This window comes from Haliotis asinina, chromosome 12 (assembly GCF_037392515.1).
Source record: "Haliotis asinina isolate JCU_RB_2024 chromosome 12, JCU_Hal_asi_v2, whole genome shotgun sequence".
Taxonomy (NCBI): Eukaryota; Metazoa; Mollusca; class Gastropoda; order Lepetellida; family Haliotidae; genus Haliotis; species Haliotis asinina.
In genome coordinates, this window is record NC_090291.1 from 25807783 (window position 1) to 25829074 (window position 21292).

The 21292-nt window shown below is 45.2% G+C and overlaps 1 long non-coding RNA gene across 1 annotated transcript in view; it reads left to right on the top strand.

Moving 5' to 3' along the window:
- The first annotated feature begins 934 nt into the window (after positions 1 to 934).
- The window catches only part of LOC137258221 (uncharacterized), a 56608-nt gene continuing 36250 nt past the window's right edge, over positions 935 to 21292 (top strand). The window contains exon 1 of the long non-coding RNA XR_010954618.1: positions 935 to 977. This is a non-coding gene — a long non-coding RNA (uncharacterized lncRNA). The remainder of the gene's footprint in view (positions 978 to 21292) is intronic.

A 21292-nucleotide genomic window follows, 5' to 3' on the forward strand; every position in this document is an offset into this window, starting at 1 on the left:
ATAATCAGTGTCATAACTCTCCTAACCAAACCCTAATAATTTTGCAGAATCACGAACTGTTCTTATATAAGACACATGCATGGAAATCTCGTGCAGAAGTCCTTTCCGCGAAGCGTTGTGCGTTTGCGAGCACAACAATCTGTCCAAGAACAAAACACCCACTAACTGAACATATCCGAATACGCATTCCACGAACCGTTCTTCAGTCCAAAGGGTACCAACTGTGAGGTATGCGTTAATGGTGAGTGTGTGTGGTTGTATAAACCAGTGTTGAATGCAGGTCAGTGTAAGAAATTCAAACATTTTTGGGAAGACCCTTACCTTATAGTGAGATATGTGGGTGAGGTCAACTACAGAATGAGAAGAGATGAAAGAGACCTTTTGGTGTGTAGGAATCGCCTCAAGAAGTGTATTAGAAAAACTAGCTGAGAATTCACAAGGCCAATACAACAGAAAAACACTTTTGACTCTAGACAATGTCGGTCCTAAGGTTGTCCAGTTTGAGGACGTTACTACCAATGGTGATGATCCTCAATATACCAGCCATAAAGGACAGTCTGTATCCGGTGATGGTAAACGGGAAAGGCCAATCAGATCATCAGTGAGACCATCACGATTCACGAACTTTGTACTAAATACAGTGTTGTGCTAATGTATGAAGTCAAATTGAACTATGAATAATGTGGTACTATCAACTTGTATATAATTGTATAAAACTTCTACATATTGTTAAATACTTTTCATAATAAGGAAATGTGCTATAACATTTGTAAAAGGATTCATGTATATATTGAGTATAAAATATTAATAACTTGTGGACATGTGGACTTGTTTCATTGTTGGAGGGGGATAATGTTATGTGTGTCGTTTGTATGAGTGCTCGTGACAGTGTTGGTGTGTGAGTTGGTGCATGGAGTTGTGACAGGAAGAGGAAGTGAAATGGATCTTGGAGAGAATGATGGTGTTCTACAAAGAATGTAAGTAAGACTGTTATTGTGTTGTTATGGTGATGTGTGTGAGGTCATTTTGGAAGGAGTGTGGAACGGTTGTGACTTGAGGAATCACTTAGAGAAAATCAGTTGTATAATGGTGATTGACGGGTAAAGAGCGTTGAAGTTTTGAAGATCTCATTCACAGTCATTATTATTTAGAAGAGTGAGAATGACCGGGGGTAGAGATACAACAAGGACATGTGTCCTTCCACCTCAGTCCAGCATGGAACAATCGAAACATCCTGTGACTGGACTATTAACTGGGAATGAGATACATAGAATGTATCACAACCATATCGAAAACTGTTCTGTATTTATTATTTCAGTTGCTCTTATAAAGTGTGTGCCTTATCTGTTCAAATCCGTGAATGTGTCTACTTAACAGTAAGACATCGCTTTACAACAATAGTCAAAGCGATGTGGTCTGGTAATGCTGATAGTATTTTGTATTGTAACTTTTGGTTTGTAGTTACTACTTCCTCTTGCTGTTGTAGTTTTGTTTGAATGTTGGTCTTGCCTTATTTCCTTTTTCAGTGAGTAAGTTAGTTGGAAGGAACTGTCCAGCAGAACATTTTAAAATTAGCATTGCTTTACATGTACATTTTTCCCCCTGTATAAAAACTGCTTATTAAATGTTGCAATATTGCAACAAAAGTGGAATGTTTTGATGAGTTGGCTGATATCTGTTGACGAACACAGTTCTCCTTGAGTGCACAACTTTCTCATAATCAACAAAAACAAAATTATAACAAGTACAACTGTGTGAGGTTCACAGTTTTTTATTGTCACCATTCCAAACATGGTACAATGCCAAATTTTCGAACACACAGAAACAATACGCACAAACACGACCAACATTTGGTTCTTCTTTCATAATTATTAAAATCTAAATATTTTAGATATTTAAATACTTACCTTGCGTAGCTTGAGGTAATATGCATAAGACCTATGGTAAGGTAAGTTAAAAATTATATATGTATATCTTAGATGTACATTTGAAAACAGTCAAAGGTACTTGAAGCCCGACACGTAAAACCAGGTAAAAAACATTTTTGAAAACCACCCTAGGAACCGTGTTCCCTCGACGTATGCAACAAGACCTATTCTACTGGAGGGTTTACAGTAGTAGACCAGTAGTATAGGGAATGATAGTTCTGGACCACTTTCAAGAAATGTCTCTACAACGCCTTATTTACTAAATAAGACGTTGGTGGGCCCCTTAGCTCTTGCTATTATTACCCCTACTACAAAAAAGTTGGCGGTAATTACTGTGCCGTACGGTACGATCAATACACGTTTATATCGATGAAGCAGTTTAACGTGAACCGCCTACGATCTCTTTGGTGTTCATAATAAAGGCTTGCTGGGCTTTTTGTATTCCCTGTGCTATGTACTTTTTTTTCTCGTCCTCGCTGATAGCAGACTTACGAGACTTGGATCGAATATCTTGTTTCATTCCGTTATATTTTTTGAGTTCAGAGAGGATTGAACTAAACTCCTCTTCTGAGATCTTACTATCAGAGAGTGCTATGGAAATACGCTCACTCACTGTGTTCAGCTTTGCTTCGGCTAGAACCCTGATCTCGTCGTGTTTCAATGCCTTACGATGCAGTCTGCGTGATACCAACTTAAGCGCCAACCCTAACACCCCCGCTATCCCAGCTGTTATTTCAAAACCTAGCACTATAGGTGCAGCCACGATGGTGGTTAACAACCCAACACCTGCCGCCCCTAGTCCCATGCAGGTTGCCATAAGGGCAGTGTCAGCCCCGTCCACGATATTGAAAGCTCTATTGTACTTCTTACATAGTGCTTTCCGCGTGTCACGGTCTTGTTCTAGTTGACGTTTCACATCACATAACTGCCTCAAGCGGAACCCATCTACGGTTTCCAACGTCTTCGCTACTTCCTCTACGACTGGGTACAGACCCATCCTATAATATATATTTTGAAAGATATTTTAATTGGGTTTCAGTTAAAAATCTATCAATGAATTTAAAGTCTATAATTTCTAGATTATTAGTCAGGGTAATAGGTGAGAGGCTAATAGAATTGTCTGGTGCAATATAAACCCCAAGGAGGCTTATTAAGTGGTTTATAGGACCCGTGGTATCCTGTTGTATAACAATACGGCAATATTCGCCTTCGTGTCTGCTCAACCAGCGTATTAACACCCCGGGTAAAATTTGGTGTATTATTGGGGAGTCTCCATTGTATGAATACTCAAAGAAGACTTCTGTGATGAGTGTGAAGGGGGGTAATATTGTTTTAGGATTACTAAATGTTAATTTATTTTCTAAGAAAGACGTTAAACTATTTTTGTTATTTCTTCTTAATCCCCTCTCCGGAATGAAATCCCCGGGCCAGATGCCGTTGTTCCTAATCTTAGAGATACGCCCCGATTCATTTAATGTGATGTAAGGTGAGGCGAGTGTTATGTTGATCAGCCATTTGGGCTCTTTTAAATCTGGTAACGGCACCCGTCTGTACACGTTGTCTTTGAAGTGTAGGATGTATAATTCACCTTCCTCACCAGGCTGATCGAATCCCTCTGTATCTCCCAGGTCGTTAAGCGTAGTGTTGGGGCGATGACTGGTCATTATTATACTATTACGATATAATTTCCAACTGGTTTTTTGATAATAATTCAGGGGTGAACTTCATACCCATGAAGTGTATGTTGGCAGGTAGGAAGATATTGGTTAGTGATATCTTGTTTTCCACGATCACGTTGACCCCCTGCAGACTGGTGTTGGAGTCGGTACCCACCCGCACGTAAACGTTACAAACTTGATACTGGTGTCGTTTCACCCACCCGAGTTTGATCCCCTTCACGATCTCGATATTATTCCCCGATGGTTCCCCTAGGTAGACTTTGATGATCAGTGTTGAGTTTGCCGGTAGATCCTCTAGTATACTGACCACGCCTTCGAATTCAGACACCAACTGCAATTTCACGTTTTGTATGGTCGGTTTACTCGATAGCATATGAGCTGCCATAGTGTCGAGTGGGCTGATGACTATGCTACGTCTCTGAGTTGGGACGTAAGCCACGAGTATGGTTCCATTGTTCACGACTTTGTTTAGGTGGTTGTCTTTGTTATCCGTGAACACGTAGGAAGAGACGAGTCTAATATTGAGAAACCAGTCGTCGTTATCGGGTAACAACACCCACTTGTCATCTTCGGTGAAGACGAGCATATATGGCTTGTTTCGGGCGACGGTAGTGCTCTCAACATCGTCTAAGTCGAACAGTTTACCCCCGAACGATGGGTATATTATCCAGTTATTATCACCGGTGTTGACAAGGGAGTACTTAGTGTTTACTGTTGCTCTTGTGGTATCTATCATATCACTTAGGGCTCCACCGGAGGGGATTTCAACGCGTTTGTAAATGTTGTTTTTCAGTTGCAAGGCGTACGATGTACCATCTACTCCGGGAGCGTCGAAACCGCGCGTGTCTCCGAGGTCGGAGATCCCGATATTGACGCATTTTTTCACTCCGGGTCCTTGTGCGCTGGTCATTTTACATGAAGCGTTAAGCTGAGGTATCCTATATTTACAGGATTATGATTTATATCTAACACCGATATTGTCAGCTCAGGTATGTTGCCCTGGGTTAATTTTTTATACTGCCGTGGTGAAAACGACTCGGTTCTACCGTCGTTGTATTTCTCAGTTTTCACCGGCACTGCTCTCAGTATAGTGGAAGGGTGACCTCCTTGAATGTTGTACGTTGTGCTCACCTGACTGAGATGAATGTACAGCTCTCGGTACGGTACTAGATCGGGTAACTTCGTGCCTGTGACGGTTGTTGTTGGTTTTATCTCGTCAGGAGACATACCGAGTATCCTCGCTAATGGTCGGCCGAGCCTCAAGGGGTTTCTTCCATTGTTGATTACCACCACTGTACCGTTTGAGTCGTTCATCTTGAGTTCGGCTCCCAGGGGTTTGAAGACCTCGTCGTTTAGAGAGCACACGCTGTAGTAGCCGTCAGTTATCTGGCTGCGAGTTCCACTGACGAACAGCTTATTGTTGTTGATATTGATGTTAGTCCATTGCGGTAGGTAGGTGATATCGCAGAGTGCGACTTCGAGTTGACCTGACGTGTTATCGATCGCGTGCGTCAGCTGAACGGCCTCACCGCTCGTTATTCCTGGAAGTGTTATGTACATGTTAGAGTATATATACTCATTATATAAGAGTTTTAAAATGTTGTTTTACCCTAAACTGGACGTAGATTTCTCCCCGATGAAGATCGTGGTTGCTCCTGAGTTGTATTTCAATGCCCAGCTTTTAGATGTGTTCGATAAGTATAAGCTTTCGGTGACTAACATCAAGGCAGTCCACGCTTGGTTCAACAACCCTATGCAGTTCTGGCAGAATCAATTAAACTTTGCCGTGTGGTGCGCTACAACGGGGTGTGGTGTGACATTGACCGACACTCGACGTGGACCGCTGAGTCAGTCTGTGTTCAAGTTCCACGTGTACTACCAGGTCAGACGTATCCTTAAAGAGATCAGCGCCCCCCTCCCACAGGACAAAGCGTGGGACGCAACAAACAACCCGTATGATAGACGGGTCTACGAACGTATTTGCAATGAATTCGAAATAAACCCTAAGACGGATTGGCGTTTACCGGGGCTGAACCACGGGTTGGGTATTCCTTACAGCGATGGGCTCTCAGTAAAAGCATTTAAGAAAGATTTACTAACAAACTTTATGAAACGAAAAATGTTTAGTACTGAGAATTTTTTCCATGCATTAGATGATATTGTTCCTAAACCTACCAAATATGGACCGAAACCAGTGAAAGATGCAAGTGATGATTTAGTGAAACGAGGTATACTTAGGCAGGACTTTGCTTTATCGAGTAATGAATGGAGGGATGATCGTATGGATTTTGAAGGTGGTGTTGCTTTCAAAATCCAGAAAGTGGAGCAGTCAACCGCAGACGGGTGGAAAATGTTTATGTTGGACAAGTCGAAAGGATTCACTCGTGCCGGGGTAGTCAGGTTGAACGACTCGATTCGAACGTACGTGTGGGCGCTGTTGGGTGCGCAGTCTATGACGCGTTCCAACATCCTCGGTAAGGGAACTGCTTACGACGCTCAGAAACAGTTCGTTTCCAACGTTGAGGATGCTATCAATTCTCCAGTTGATCTCCCGCGGGCCATCGAACGCTACCAAAACGTGTTAGAATACGCCAGATCGAAAGTCAATTACGTGTTCGGCGTGGGGTTGTACATGGCTCCGAGTGATATGCAACTGAGAGTAAAAAAAGTGGTGGGTTATAACAACAAAATAGTCATAGCCACGAAGGATAAAAAATTGGGTATCAACCCCGATATTAACACCACCTATATCCCACACATCCCACCACGTGAAACGGGTATAGTGACGTCACCCCCGGAGTCTAAAGTTCATGTGGAGGTACCCCCCACACACTCTCATATTCAGGCTCAGCAGCATATTGATAGTAAAACGGCCCTGGTGGTTGGTGGGGTAGCTTTGGGACTTATTTGGTTAAAGATTTTTTAGCCGCTACGTACACCAGACCCGCCACGGCGACGATGGCTGCCCACAGGTTTTGACTGAGCCACATGGCAGTTTTAGACAGAGCGCTCAACAACCATGAGACGATGCTACCCAGGATGCCGGGAAGGGCTTCGGCGGCTTTACCAGCCAGTTTAGCTAGGCCTTCCCCGAGTTTTTTTATCCAGTCTTTAACACCACCACCGCCGGGGGGTGTGGGGGAACCCCCCACAGGGGTTCCCCCCGTCAGTGACACCACCAGGGTTGATATGATGAAACCAAATGCAGTCAGAATGCTGGCGATGGTGATCCCTTGCTCCCGGAACAATATCCGAATCCTGTTGGCTAAAGTTGTATCCTCGTTCAGTATTCTATCGATTGTTTCCCGAATGCGACTGATCTGTCATCGAAGCTGTTCACGATTCGAGGAAGCGGATTCCAATCGTGTACGTCTCTCGTCTTCTAAATCACGTAGTCGTTCATTGATACGACGCTTCATATCATCGTTTTCAGTTTCGTTGAGTTTGGTTTTTTCCCTAGCGATGTGCTCGTCGATTTCGTTCAGTTTCCCCATATTGTTCACGAGTTCTCCACGCACGCGTTTCACGGCTTCGTCTAAGCCGCGCAGTTCCCTTACCGGAAAGTCAAACCCCGGTAACGGTTTGTCCCAGTAGGTGCTCAAAAGTTTTTCTATGCTGTCCGAGGCTTCTGTAGCACGCTGTGGTGTCATTTCATCTCTAGTGGTGAGGTGGGATCTGGTAGCTTGCAGATCTTCAACAACGGCCTTAGGTATTGCACCACCGTAATTATGCATGTTTAGATTTTCACGGATAAATTTGACACCATAGCGTCTGGCTAGAGTTGACAAGGCCAGTGGTTCTTTAGTGCGCGTGTTAAAGATGTAAATCTTTTTGTTAGACTTAAGGCGTAGAACACCCTTTTTATCAATCAAAAAATTATTATAGTCTCGACCCTGTGGTTCAACGTAGTTTTTATCTCTTCTTAAACTTTCGTAATAATCATTTACCGTTGTTTCCAAAAGTTCTTGGCTCAATGGCGAACTAGTAAATGAGGTCTCCTGCACATCGGATGCCTGGGCACTATCGTCCCACATCTCATTCATAGGTATGTCTTCATCCATTATTTAGTATTAAAATATATTTTATTTATATATAACAATGTACGGCAGAAAATTAGATCCTTTCAGAAGATTGAGAGAACCATTAGGAGCCAGAGCCGTGCGTCAGTCGGTGACCATCACCAATAATCCCAGCAAGATAGACCAGAATCAAACTCTGCTGGTTAGATTTCCAAACCTTGGTGAGAATGACCTCATTGTACCAGGCACTGTTCGACTGGCGTTCAATATCACGTTGACCTCCGACAACGACAAACGTGAGCTAGTGCGGAACGTGGGGCGAGCTATCATCAAGAAAACGACCGTCAAGATCAGCGGTAACGAGGTGCTGAGCATCGACGACAGCGACGTGTTTCACTGCTACAAGGATCTCTGGAAAAGCGAGAGAGAACGAGTCAATGATGTGTACCAGGGCATCAGCAAATCAACCCGGGCGCGCATAGGGTACGTCTTCACGCAAGACCAGCAAGACAAGCTATCGGACGGTGAAAAGGCCATCGCTCTAGCATACGGGAATCGATTCTGCGTGCCGCTCGACTTCGAGTTGTTCACGGGACACGCGCCGTTTTACCAGGCCGCGCTGGATGATAGGCTCGAATACGAGCTCACGTTTAACGACTATAGCAAAGTAGTGCGTACGCCGAACGGTGATGAGGCCAGTTATGCCATAGACAACATCTCTCTGGAGTTCGACATGGTCACTAGCCCGGAGCTGGCAAGGCAGGTTCGAAGCCAGTACTCTGGGAAGATGGCTATACTGTACGATCGTGTACTGAGGCATAGATCAGTCATGCGAGATAAGAGCGACACTGTGTGGAATATCAACCTGAACGTGCCGGCGCGATCGATGAAAGGTATCCTGGTCGTCCCCGTGGAGGATTACGAGCCATTCCGGAGGGACAGCGAGAAGTTTTTTAACCCCGAGATTGAAAAGGTGGAAGTGACCATCGAGGGCGTGCCCAACCAGTTGTTCAGTCATGGTATGAGACCACACCAGCAGTGGGATGAGATAAAAAAGCTACCAGTGGGGGATTACATAACAAAGGACCTGGACCTCGGCTCCGTGCAGATCGGTGAATACCTGACCACCAAGTACGCCCTATGGTTGGACATGCGATCCACGGATGATGATAAACTGCACGGTAGCGGGCGTCGTATAGATAACGGCAGCGAAGGGATAACCATCCAGATTACTAAGAAGGCTCAAACCGCTGGTAAGTATATTATATCTGTACGTTATTATGGACGCGCAACTTAATATAGACAATGGGAGATTCGTGCAAGCCATCTACTAGTGGGGGAGACCCCCACACCCCCCTGGGGTTACCCACTGACCCACACTGCGCTATCATATGCGGGCAGACTGGCTGTGGGAAGACCGTTTTCGTGTTGGATATGTTGGAGGGTTACTACAAGGATGTGTTCGATAACATCGTTATCATGTGCCCTACTCTGAGCATGAATAAAACATACGCGCGACCTTGGGTGATGACGGACCCGGACGTACACAAAATCGACCCTGGAACACGTCTGCAGGACTGGTTGAAAGCTCTTCACGAGAAATTTAAAGGGGAACCGACGCTGTTCATACTGGACGACTGCAGCGCTAATCGCGAGATAACAAAAAAGAGAGACATGCTATCGTACCTGGCCTTCTCCGGCCGGCATGCAAATCACAGCGTCTGGGTGCTAACGCAGAAGTTCAACTCGGTGTTGAAAGACCTCAGGGAGCAGACGCGATGGGTGGCCTTATTTCACTGCAAGGACAGGGATTCGTTCGAGGAGTGTTTGAGAGAGAACGATGTGATGAGTAAATTAGAACGGGAACGGGTGAAGAAACAGCTCGCTGAAACTAAACACGCTAAGCTCGTACTAAACACCGACCAACCAGTAGCATATATAGTATGCTAAAGCTAAGCAAAGCTAAGCAAAGCTAAGCTAAAGCTAAGCAAAGCTAAGCATATAGCTATGATATTTGAAGTATTTGTCGTGTGCAACTTAACCTTCATTTCTCTGTGTTTTATCTGCATCGGGTATTATATAGTTAAAACTAAATCTTACTTGTTATATTATAAGATGGAGTGTCAGGAATTGCTCGAACAGTTGGTACCTGGGGGTACGGCAGGCCCCACTGGGGGTGTGGGGGATTCCCCCAAGCGAGAGAAACTGGTGGCGTTGGCTGTTGGTGGCAAAGCCAAACATTACTTTGGAGACTACACTCCAGATAAAATTCACAAAATGTCAGCCGAAGAAATCGATAAGCTGTACGCTAGATACGAGTCCCGGCTCGGAGCAGAAATGACAAAGACAATAGGATCGGCTATGACCCAGATATACACCGGTATTGTGTCATACTTCCTTCCCATTCCACCAGAGCGCCGACTTTACCTGTGGGAGGACCTAGATAAAGACCCTTTTATCGAACACGCCGTGAGCTCTATCAGCTGCGAGCTGTACCACAAATATGGCATGTTGTTGGCTCCAGTGACGGCGGCGATTATCACAGCAAAGCATTGTCAATTTGAGAGAAAGAATAATAATAATAGTATAGATGGATGCTGCACAGGAAACCCCAGTGGGGGTACCCCCCACACCCCCAACAGTGGAGGAGACCCCTTCACAGGAACCAGTGAGGGAAGTGACCCCAGTGGAGGTACCTCCAACAGTAACCAGACAGAAGAATCCTAAGAGAGTAGCTGCCGGTAAAAAACGGTGGTGTAACCAACATAAAGTAACCAACCCAACCCGACTGTTGTTGGCTGTAGGCGTAATTGCTGCCTTGGCTATCTCGTGGTTATACGTGGGGGTACCCTCCCATAGTGAGCCACCACCCAACAGTGAGCCCCCCACCCCCACGGTAGACCCGCATATCATGTTATAATTTAAATATTTTTATATCATATACATAATGTCTGAGGGGAAGACGTTCGTCAACGACGCATACCACGCCACAGTGGTCGCCAGTCTAGCCGTAGGGTACGCTCGGTTGACTAAAATGGTGCTTAAACAACCAACTATCAAGCTAGATTTCAACCTGCAGGATATGGGTATGCTCATAATGAACCTTGGTATGGCGATGGCTACAAAAGACATCCTAGTAAAACAAGGAATAATACCTGATAATATAATGAAATAAATATAGGGATGGCCACGATAGCTATGATGGCCGGTGGGGCGTTAGTGAATGCCCTGGCATTTTCCGGGAGTAATTTCCTCTTCTCGAAACTACGAGATGATCACGCAATACAGGAAGAAAGGAAGCGGCACGATCTCGCTATTGAGAACTTACAAAGGGCACAGGCTGAGTACGCAAAAAAACGCCTACAGAGGCTTGATTTTATTAACGAACAACTCACGCGTGAAAACCATGCCATTCAAACATTCAACGATGTCGATGAAGCAATGAAAGAATACTACATACTAACTGGTAAACAATTGGAACCGCTTAATAAACCCACACTCGCTCAGTACTACACACCATCCAAGGGGCAAATGAATCGTGAACTGGTCTTCATAGTGTTGGGTATAGCAGCTACTGCGTTGGTTGCGAAGCAATTAAACTAAAATACCTATATAAGTAAACATGAGACCCGCTCCATACCGATGCGAATACATACTTATGGGGAAGACTGAGGCCTGTGGTAGGAAATGCAGGAATCAGGGGTTCTGTTGTTTCCATATGGGAAGTCCTAACTACACGTGTTCTGTGTGTGGTATCGGGGTTAAAGGACACTACTGTCTATGTAAAGCTCACGGAGCGAACGTAGTCAGACATCAACTCATCTACGAGAATAAAAAAGGCTACATAAAAGAACGTAGGCGACTGCTCAAGATAGACTCCAATGCGTGAAAGGGTTACCTCCCCTTACTGTGAACCAATTAGACATTAGTTCTCTTAGGTGTAAACACAATGACTACTGTAAGCGAGCTGAAGAGGGTCGCAAAACAGAGAGGTGTCATCGGGTATTCTCGAATGCGGAAGTCAGCATTGTTGAGATTACTAGGTTTAGAAGCCCCTCCTACGGTAAAACAATTAAAAGCTCAAGCAAAACAGCTTGGATACACGGGTTATTCAAACCTGGGGAGAGCCGGGTTAACCGCATTGTTATCACATGCCCCCGTAGCAAAACCTCCCACTGTAAAACAACTGAAAGCCGAGGCACACGATTTGGGTTTAGGCGGGTATTCCCGTATGAGGAAACCACAGCTTTTAGAATTATTACGACAGAATAGAGCTATTGACCTACAGTTCGTGCGCACTGAGCACGCCGTAGGCAATTATTTGAGAGGTTGGTGCATGCGCGTTGATAGAAACATAGACATTACAGATATCAAGCCTCTGATAGCTGATAAGGTCAACCAGGAACTAAATAACCTAGGAAGTATCAAGTTTCAGATCACAGTGAAAATGTCGCTCGATAAGCAGGTTGGGAGTACCACTGAGTATGTTCAGCCTTACTTCCGAGGTAAACAAGAGGTCGTCACACATGCAGAGACCATTGACGCATCAATCGATACCAGTTTTCAGCAGATACGAGAATACCTAGAACGCTACACACACTTGGGGTCCGGGTGGGCTGTAGATAAAATCGATAATGTCTATCTAGACATAGCTAACTACGTGCCGTTCAGAGGCGGGTCATACCTAGCCTTGCCTCCCTACTTTAGGAACAAACATGCCATAGTAAACGTTAAGAATAGAGGAAACGATTGCCTGAGGTTAGCTATCAGGTCAGCCTTATTTCCAGCTGGCACTCATTCAGATAGGCTTTCTAGCTATCCCCAAGACGATGGGCTCAACTGGGATGGTATAGATGAACCCACCCCCATATCCCAGATCACTAAAGTAGAAAAACAGAATAATCTGGCTATAAATGTCTTTGGGCATGAAGGTAACACAACAATAGTACACAGGGTCAGCCTGGTGAAGGATTGCCAAGTTATCAATATATTCATGATCCAGCGAGGTGAAAAGTATCACTACACGTGGATAAAACATCTCAGCCGGTTGTTGCACGACCAGTCGAAACACGTTGGGGAAAAACACTTTTGTGTACGATGCCTACACGGTTTCAGTCGAGCTGATTTATTAGAATCCCACCGGGATGATTGTCAAGGTGTGGGGCAGACGGCCATACGAGTCGACATGCCTAAGGAAGGTGAAAATATCCTACAATTCAGTAACCACAAGAACCAAATGTCTGTACCTTATATCATATACGCCGACTTCGAAGCCTTAGTAGCTGCCGCCGGCGAGGCTCCCAGTTGTAGCTTCACCCACAAGACACAAGAGCATAAAGCCTGTTCGTTTGGATACATTGTCGTCCGTTGTGACGGGGAAACGAAAGCTCCGGTAGTGTATAGGGGCCCTGACGCGGCTGAAAGGTTTCTAAAGTGTTTACAGGAGGAAGAAAAAATTATTAGGAATGCATTGTATAGAATAGCTCCCATGCGTATGACCCGAGTCGACAGGCTAGCTCACGCTAGTAGCACTAACTGTCACGTGTGCGACTCACCACTTAACGGTGATTCGGTGAGAGATCACTGCCAAATAACTGGTAAGTATAGAGGCGCCGCTCACAGCGCGTGCAACCTCAAGCTTAAAATCAACCCTAAGACAATAAACATCCCCGTTGTCTTTCACAACTTGAGAGGGTACGACTCACACTTGATCATGCAGGCCATCGCGAAAATCGATGGTAATATAACGTGCATCCCCAACAACATGGAGAGATACATCTCCTTCAGTTTAAACGGACTTAGGTTCATTGACTCGTTTCAGTTCCTCCTGTCGTCACTCGACAGTCTGGTCAAGGCCAACAATACCTTCCCTATCACCGATCGATACACAGACGCCGAGACTAGACCCCTGCTTATGAGGAAGGGTGTGTACCCCTATGAGTACATTGATAGTTGGGCCAAGTTCACCGAGACCAGACTACCCCCTATTGACTGCTTTTATAGCAAGCTGAATGAGGCGTCCGTCTCACGAGATGATTACTCGCACGCGACTAACGTATGGAATAAACTGGGTTGTAAGAACCTGGGTGATTATCACGACCTGTACTTGAGGACAGATGTACTGCTGTTAGCCGACGTGTTTGAAACGTTCAGGCGGACGTGTTTAAAGCAGTATAAACTCGACCCCGCATGGTATTACACCAGCCCAGGTCTGTCGTGGGACGCCTTGCTTAAAAAGACCGGAGTTAATTTGGAATTGCTAACAGATTACGACATGCACCTATTCATTGAGAAAGGCTTGCGAGGTGGGATTTCCATGGCATCCAAACGATACGCGAAAGCAAATAATCAATACGTGAAAGGTTACGATCCTAACAAACCAACCAATCACATTCTCTACCTCGACGCAAATAACCTGTACGGCTGGGCCATGAGCCAGTATCTACCTACAGGGGGATTCGAATGGGTACCCCACGTTGATGTTATAGAGGTTGCACCAGATTCGAACAAAGGGTATATCCTCGAAGTTGACTTAGAGTATCCCAAGGAATTACACACATCGCACAACAGCTATCCCCTTGCACCCGAACGTATGAGGGTTAATACAGACTGGATGTCTGAGTACCAACATAACTTGTCAACTTGTGACAGACGTTGAAAAACTCGTGCCTAACTTAATGAATAAGACCAAGTACATCGTTCACTATCGCAACCTACAGCTGTACCTGTCGTTGGGTATGAGGCTGACCAAAATACACAGGGTGCTCATGTTCGACCAGAGCCCATGGATGGAGCCCTACATCAGAATGAACACAGACCTACGAAAAAAAGCCACCAGTGATTTTGAGAAAAATCTCTACAAGCTCATGAATAACTCGGTGTTTGGTAAGACTATGGAAAACCTGAGGAAACGCGTGACCGTGAAGCTGGTTCGGTCGAGTGAGGAAGACAAGCTCAGGAAATTGATAGCCAGTCCGGCATTCAACCGTAATAAAATATTTACAGACAACCTGGTTGCCATACACATGAAGAAAAGCCACATAAAATTCAACCGGCCTGTTTACGTGGGGATGAGCATCCTCGATTTATCCAAACACCTGATGTACGACTTTTACTACAATGAGCTCAAGAAACAGTACGGCGACAGGTGTGAAGTACTGTACACTGACACGGATTCCCTGCTGATGGAGATTCGAACCGAGGACGTGTACGAGGACATGAAAAAACACCTCGATTTATACGACACCAGCGACTACCCTAAGACCCATACCCTACACAGCACGGTAAATAAAAAGGTCCTAGGTAAGATGAAGGACGAGTGTGCTGGCACGCCCATAGCCGAGTACATAGGTTTGAGACCTAAGCTGTACTCCATACTGAAAGCCGACAATAGTGAGATCCGGAAGGCTAAGGGGGTTAAGAAGTATGTGGTGAAACAACACATCAAACACGCCAGATTCAAGGAAGCCCTGTTCAAGACCCGTACCTTTAGACATAAAATGAACACACTTAGAAGTGATGGACATAAGATATACGGACTGACTATAAACAAGACGTCCCTGTCGCCTATGGACACGAAACGTTGGATAGCTATTGATGGGATAAACACATACGCGTATGGACATGAAAAAATTTGAGGCTATTTACTACAGCCCGCGTGGGTACTGGAAAGGAGCTAACGCAGTAGATAAGCTAGCTAAACTAGCGCGAGTACCCCCGGAGGAAGCCAAAGCGTGGCTTGAAAAACAAGCCCTGTGGCAGATCTATTTACCGGCACCACGCTACGTGCCTAGAAGGAGGTTCGGTATTAACATACCTAATAGCATTCACCAGGCAGACCTACTGTTCCTACCCCACGATAAGAGGTACAAGTATGCCTTAACCGTAGTGGATGTAGCCAGTCGTTACAAGGAAGCCGAACCCTTGACCACGAAAGATTCGGCCCAGGTAGCCAGAGGATTTGAACGCATATACAAACGCAGCCCACTGACGTGGCCAACAGAGCTGCAAGTTGACCCCGGACGGGAGTTCATGGGTGCCGTGTCACAACTGCTAGCCAAACACGATACAAAGGTCAGGCGTGGTACGGCCGGAGCCCATCGCAGCCAAGCCATAGTTGAGAGATTTAATAGGACTTTGGCTGAGCGCTTGTTCGGTTATCAGTATGCTAGGGAGATGACCACCCCTGGAAAACGATCGACTGAATGGGTCACGAGGTTACCCAAGGTGGTGTCGGCAATCAACCATGAAGTCACCCGTCTCACCGGTAAGAAACCGGCAGACGCTATCAAACTAAAATCAATAGTTGCAGAGTCGGCCGCTCCATTGCGTGGGAAGGAGAAACAGATACCAGATAGGGCCCTAGTGAGGTATCTATACCAGCCGGGGGAACACGAGGGTGATAACCGTAAGCGGGCCACCGATCCTATATGGTCAGTCAAAACTTACAACATAGATAAAGTGGATATGAAAGCCGACGAACCTAACTTATACTACTTGAGGGATGGGCCGGGTAGGGGGTTTGTAAGAGAAGAATTATTGATCGTACCGTACGGCACAGTGTTACCTCCTACCAAGGCACAGTAATTACCGCCAACTTTTTTGTAGTAGGGGTAATAGTAGCAAGAGCTAAGGGGCCCACCAACGTCTTATTTAGTAAATAAGGCGTTGTAGAGACATTTCTTGAAAGTGGTCCAGAACTATCATTCCCTATACTACTAGACCCATAATATATTGTCACAAATGTACACAATCCTGACACCCTTTCCAGATATTCGTTCACCATGGCCACATGGAACGAACATAACAGAGCATATGCATATGTGTACATGTCTGGAGTGTTCGGTTAGATGGTCAAGGAGGAGGGAGGGGAGCAAGACGCACACATGGTGATGTTCATGTGTCTGAAAGGCCAAGGATAAGCATCATGAATTAAACTTCGCACTTATGTAAGGGTGGTACAAGAGAAGGTAAAGAATATTTCACATTGATTCTCACCACACTGATTATAATATGAAAACGTAGCTCATGAAGAACAATACTTTAATAGAAGGTGGTTGTTGTTGCCCAGTACACTCGTCAGCGTCGTGGCAGTCGTCCTGGCTCCACTTCTGTCTGTGGAATGTTTTCGTAACAGTCGTCCCTGCCTCAGGGGGACTTCAGGGTCCAATTCTGTCTTAGGACGATGGTGTCCACAGTCCTAAAAGTAAAGGTAAAGAATATTTGAATGTGTCACATCATTGATACTTACTGAGATAATGAATGACAAAAGTAAATGCACACCCTGAACTGTGAAAGAAATGCTGTAGCCTGAAACAGAAGCAGTCTCAGAAAATACATTACATCTGTGGTACTTACTATACAGTTTATGAGTGCAAAACATGCACACAGTTAAAGAAAAACTCAAACCTGAAAGTCTTTTTGGAGCTTTCCACTACAGGTCATCGTGAAAAAAGATTCATTTTATCAGTCCTACTAATAAAGGTAAAAACTAGTTTACATCATTCATACTTACCGACAGATTATGACTGCATGAGTGTAGTTTCACTCTGTTTTAAGCAATATTCAAGCACGGGAACAACAAATATAATCTCCACACATCGTACCCATATGGGAAATCGAATTAGGGTGGTTTCGGGAGATAGGCGCAAATGCTTTATCCACTAAGTTATCCCACAATCCCCACAGATGTTACACACAAATCAACTATGTCGGGTCGTGAAAAACAAGATTTAACCTGAATATCAAACTGAAATATACTACCGACAGAAAATAAGGGAACCAAGAAATTGAATGTAGATGACTTTGACTGTGACAGGGTCCGTTATTGTGGCGTATCTCCCAAACGCAACATCCAATGACAATGGAATTTCGCATAATGCATGCCCAGCATGTGCTACACGTGCATACAGAAGTTAACCCCTGTAAATGTACTGGAGAAGTCGCAATCACTAATGCAATAGAGATTGACACTTACTGACAGAAATGCCTCCGAGGCAGTATCTTGGTGAAGCAACAAAATGGAGAATTGTGGGGATGAAAGAGTGGGGGGGACATCATTATGTGAAGTTGCCCGGCAGATGGGTAAATCAAAAAGTGTAATTTCACGCCTTTGGGATAAGTACTGTCAAACGGGTGGGGTTGCAACAAGACCTGGGCGTGGTAGACCAAAATCAACGACACCACGACAGGATCGTCTCATTACGTTAATTGCTTTACGCGATAGGTTTAAATCGGCCCCTGCCATCAATAGAGAATTCCGCACACTCACTGGAAGACGCATTTCAACCTCAACCGTTAAAAACCGACTCTATCAAGCTCGTCTGAAAGCAAGACGTCCTTTTAAGGGTGTCACCCTTTCAGCTCACCATAAGCGCCAAAGATTGGCATGGGCTAGGCAGCATCAGGGAGAATGCTATGTGCTATGGCTATGCGCCACTGGCGTTACACCATGTTCTCTGATGAGTCAAGGTTTTGCTTACGATTCACAGATGGCAGAAAACGTTGTTGGCGTCGGAGCGGGGAGCGATATGCCAGAGCAGCAATTCTTGACCATGATCGATATGGAGGTATAGTGTCATGGTGTGGGGTGGGATTACACATGACAGACAATCAGATTCGGTCATCATTAATGGAGCCATGACTGGTCAGCGATATGTTGACCAAATATTGCGTCCTGTTGTGGCTCCATTGGCTAGAGTTACCGGCCGAAATTTTGTATTCCAAGATGATAATGCCAGACCACATCGGGCCCAAATTGTCTCCGCTTATCTCCGACAAGAAGGTATCCAGACATTGGACTGGCCCTCTAAGTCCCCAGACTTGTCCCCAATTAAACATCTCTGGGACGTTCTTGGTCGAAGGGTGTACACCAGGGACCCACGACCCGCCAACCTGGCCCAGCTTGGTGCAGCTCTCCAAGAGGAATGGCGGGCAATACCACGGGCAACCATCTGGAAATTGATTAACAGCATGCCATCAAGGTGCCGTGAATGTGTTGCCCAACATGGTGGACACACCAGATATTGAACTTGACGCCTAAAATTGATTTAGTGGATATTTAAAGCAGTTTCAAATTCGCTATTATTTCATTAGTGCCCTTATTTCTTGTCGGTAGTATATTACAATGCTTTACCAGATGGGACTTGCTCTGTCTGGGAACTACCTACTGAAGGAATTAATGGTGGGTAAGCAATAAGTTATGCATTCTCTATGACAGCATCATGCAGGGCATGCATGAGGGGGCCCTATTGACCAAACTGCCTAAACTACAAGTCAAGTGCAGTCAGCATTGGGCCTACTGGGGAATGCTGAGAAAGACTGAGGGCACAGAGTGTACCAACTCTAACTAGCCAGGTCTGTTGCTACAACAACCATCCTGACTGGACAATCAGGCCCTAGCACTGAACCTACTCCACAGTACCATCGGCGGGTAGCTACGCGAAAAGCGTAGCTGCTGTAGAGCCACCATTAGACATGAACTCATCCCATCTGTCTCTCGGAGAAGCAGTGTACTGAATTTGAGTAGAAGCGGGTGTGGAGGGACCAAAACCAAATCCAAAATGTGCCCGGGTTTCCGCGCCTGAAAGAAATGAGTCATGTATTAGCATCAGCAATCACACTTTTCACATATGGAGATTTGTTTAAAGACAGTGAGCAGGTGTGGTTTCTGTCGCTTTTAGAAAGATCCCAACGGGAGACATCAGAAGTGGACGTCACACATAGTTTCTAAGTAGCGAACTGACCCTTAACACTCACCTCTGTTGTCTTCGTGGCAGTGGACTTGCCTCCAGAAGGGTCCTTACTCAACATCTGTCCATGGAGTGTCTTCTTGGCAGTTGTTTCTAGTTCTGGGGGACTTCATGATCCAATTCTGCTCCACGGTCCATACTGTATGTATAAAGAATAATTTAATGTTTCAAATCATTGAAACACATACACATTAAATACACACGTCTGTTTATATGTGGAATTGTGGAAAAATTGGTGTGGCCCGAAACGGAAGCAGTAACGTGCACACAACATTGTCGTGAACAAGGATAATTTACGTGTTTTCTTAAAAAAAACTAAAACTCTTGTCTGCTTGCTCCTCTGTCGGCTTCATGGCACTCATTCTGCCTCCAGAAGGATTCTTTGTCTGTATCCTTGGATATTGTCCTTGGACTGTCTTCTTGGCAGTCGTCCTGCCTCTGAGGGATTTCACGGTCCATTTCTGCCCCCAGGATGATGATGTCCACGGTGCTGAAATTAAAGATAATGAGAAGTTTAATTTTGGAAATAATTGATGTTAATTTATTTACTTGCCTCCCTGGTCCACTGTCGGCTTCGTGGCACTTGTCTGCCCTCCCTCCCTCTTTGGTCCACGGCTGTCCATGGAGTTCCCTCTTAGAGGTCGTCACTGGCTCTGGGGGACTTCACAGTCCATTTTTGCCCCCAGGATGATGATGTCCACGGTCCCAATAGTATACGTAAAGAGAAGTTTAATGTTTGAAAGAACTGATGTTAATTGATATGTACTTGCCTCTATGGTCCTCTATAAGATTCGTGTCATTCATCCTTCGTCCCTCCATCCTTGGTCCACTTCTGTCCATGGAATGTCTTCTTGGCAGTCATCACTGCCTCTGGGGGACCTCACTCTCCATTTCTACCCCCCAGAATGATGATTTCCACGGTCCTCATAGTGAAGATAATGAGAAGTTTAATGTTTGAAATAATTCACGTTCATTGATTTACTTGCTTCCCTGGTCCTCTGTCGGCTTCGTAGCAGTGGTCTTTCGTCCCTCCCTAATTAGTCCACTTCTGTCCAAGGAGTGTCTTGGCAGGCGTCCCTGCCTCTGGGGGACTTCACGGTCCATTTCTGCCCCCAGGAGGATGATGTCCATGCTCCTGATAGTAAAGATAATGAGAAGTTTAATGTTTGAAATAATTGATGTTGATTGATATTTACTTGCCTCTATGGTCCTCTGTCGGCTTCATAGCAGTCATTCTTCCTCCCTCTCTGGCCCACTTCTGTCCATGGAATGTCTTCTTGGCTGTCATCGATGCCTCTGGGGGACTTCATACTTCATTTCTGCTCTCAGGATGATGATGTCCATGGTCCTGATAGTAAAGGTAATGAGAAGTTTAATGTTTGAAAGAATTGATGTTAATTGATATGTACTTGCCTTCATGGTCCTCTGTCGGCTTCGTGGCACTCGTCCTCCCTCCCTCCGTCCTTGGTCCACTTCTGTCCTTGAAAAGTCTTCTTGGCAGTCGTCACTGCCTCTGGGGGACTTCATGGTCTATTTCTGCCCTCAGGATGATGATGTCCACGGTTCTGTTTGTTTATATAAAGAATAAAGTAATGTTTCAAATGATTGATATTTACTACATAGGTAATGAAAGCCAAAAGTATGTATGTACATGTATGCTGAATTGTGGAAAAATCTGTGTTCTGAAATGCACGTTGTAAGGTGGGCATGACGCCATGGTGAACATAAAAAGATTGAAACACTTGCCTCCCTGGTCCTCTGTTGGCTTCGAGGCACTTGTCCTCCCTCTCTCCCTCCTTGGCCCACTTCTGTCCTTGAAATGTCTTCTTGGCAGTCGTCACTGCCTCTGGTGGACTTCATGGTCCATTTCTGCCCCCAGAATGATGATGTCCATGGTCCTGATAGTAAAGATAATG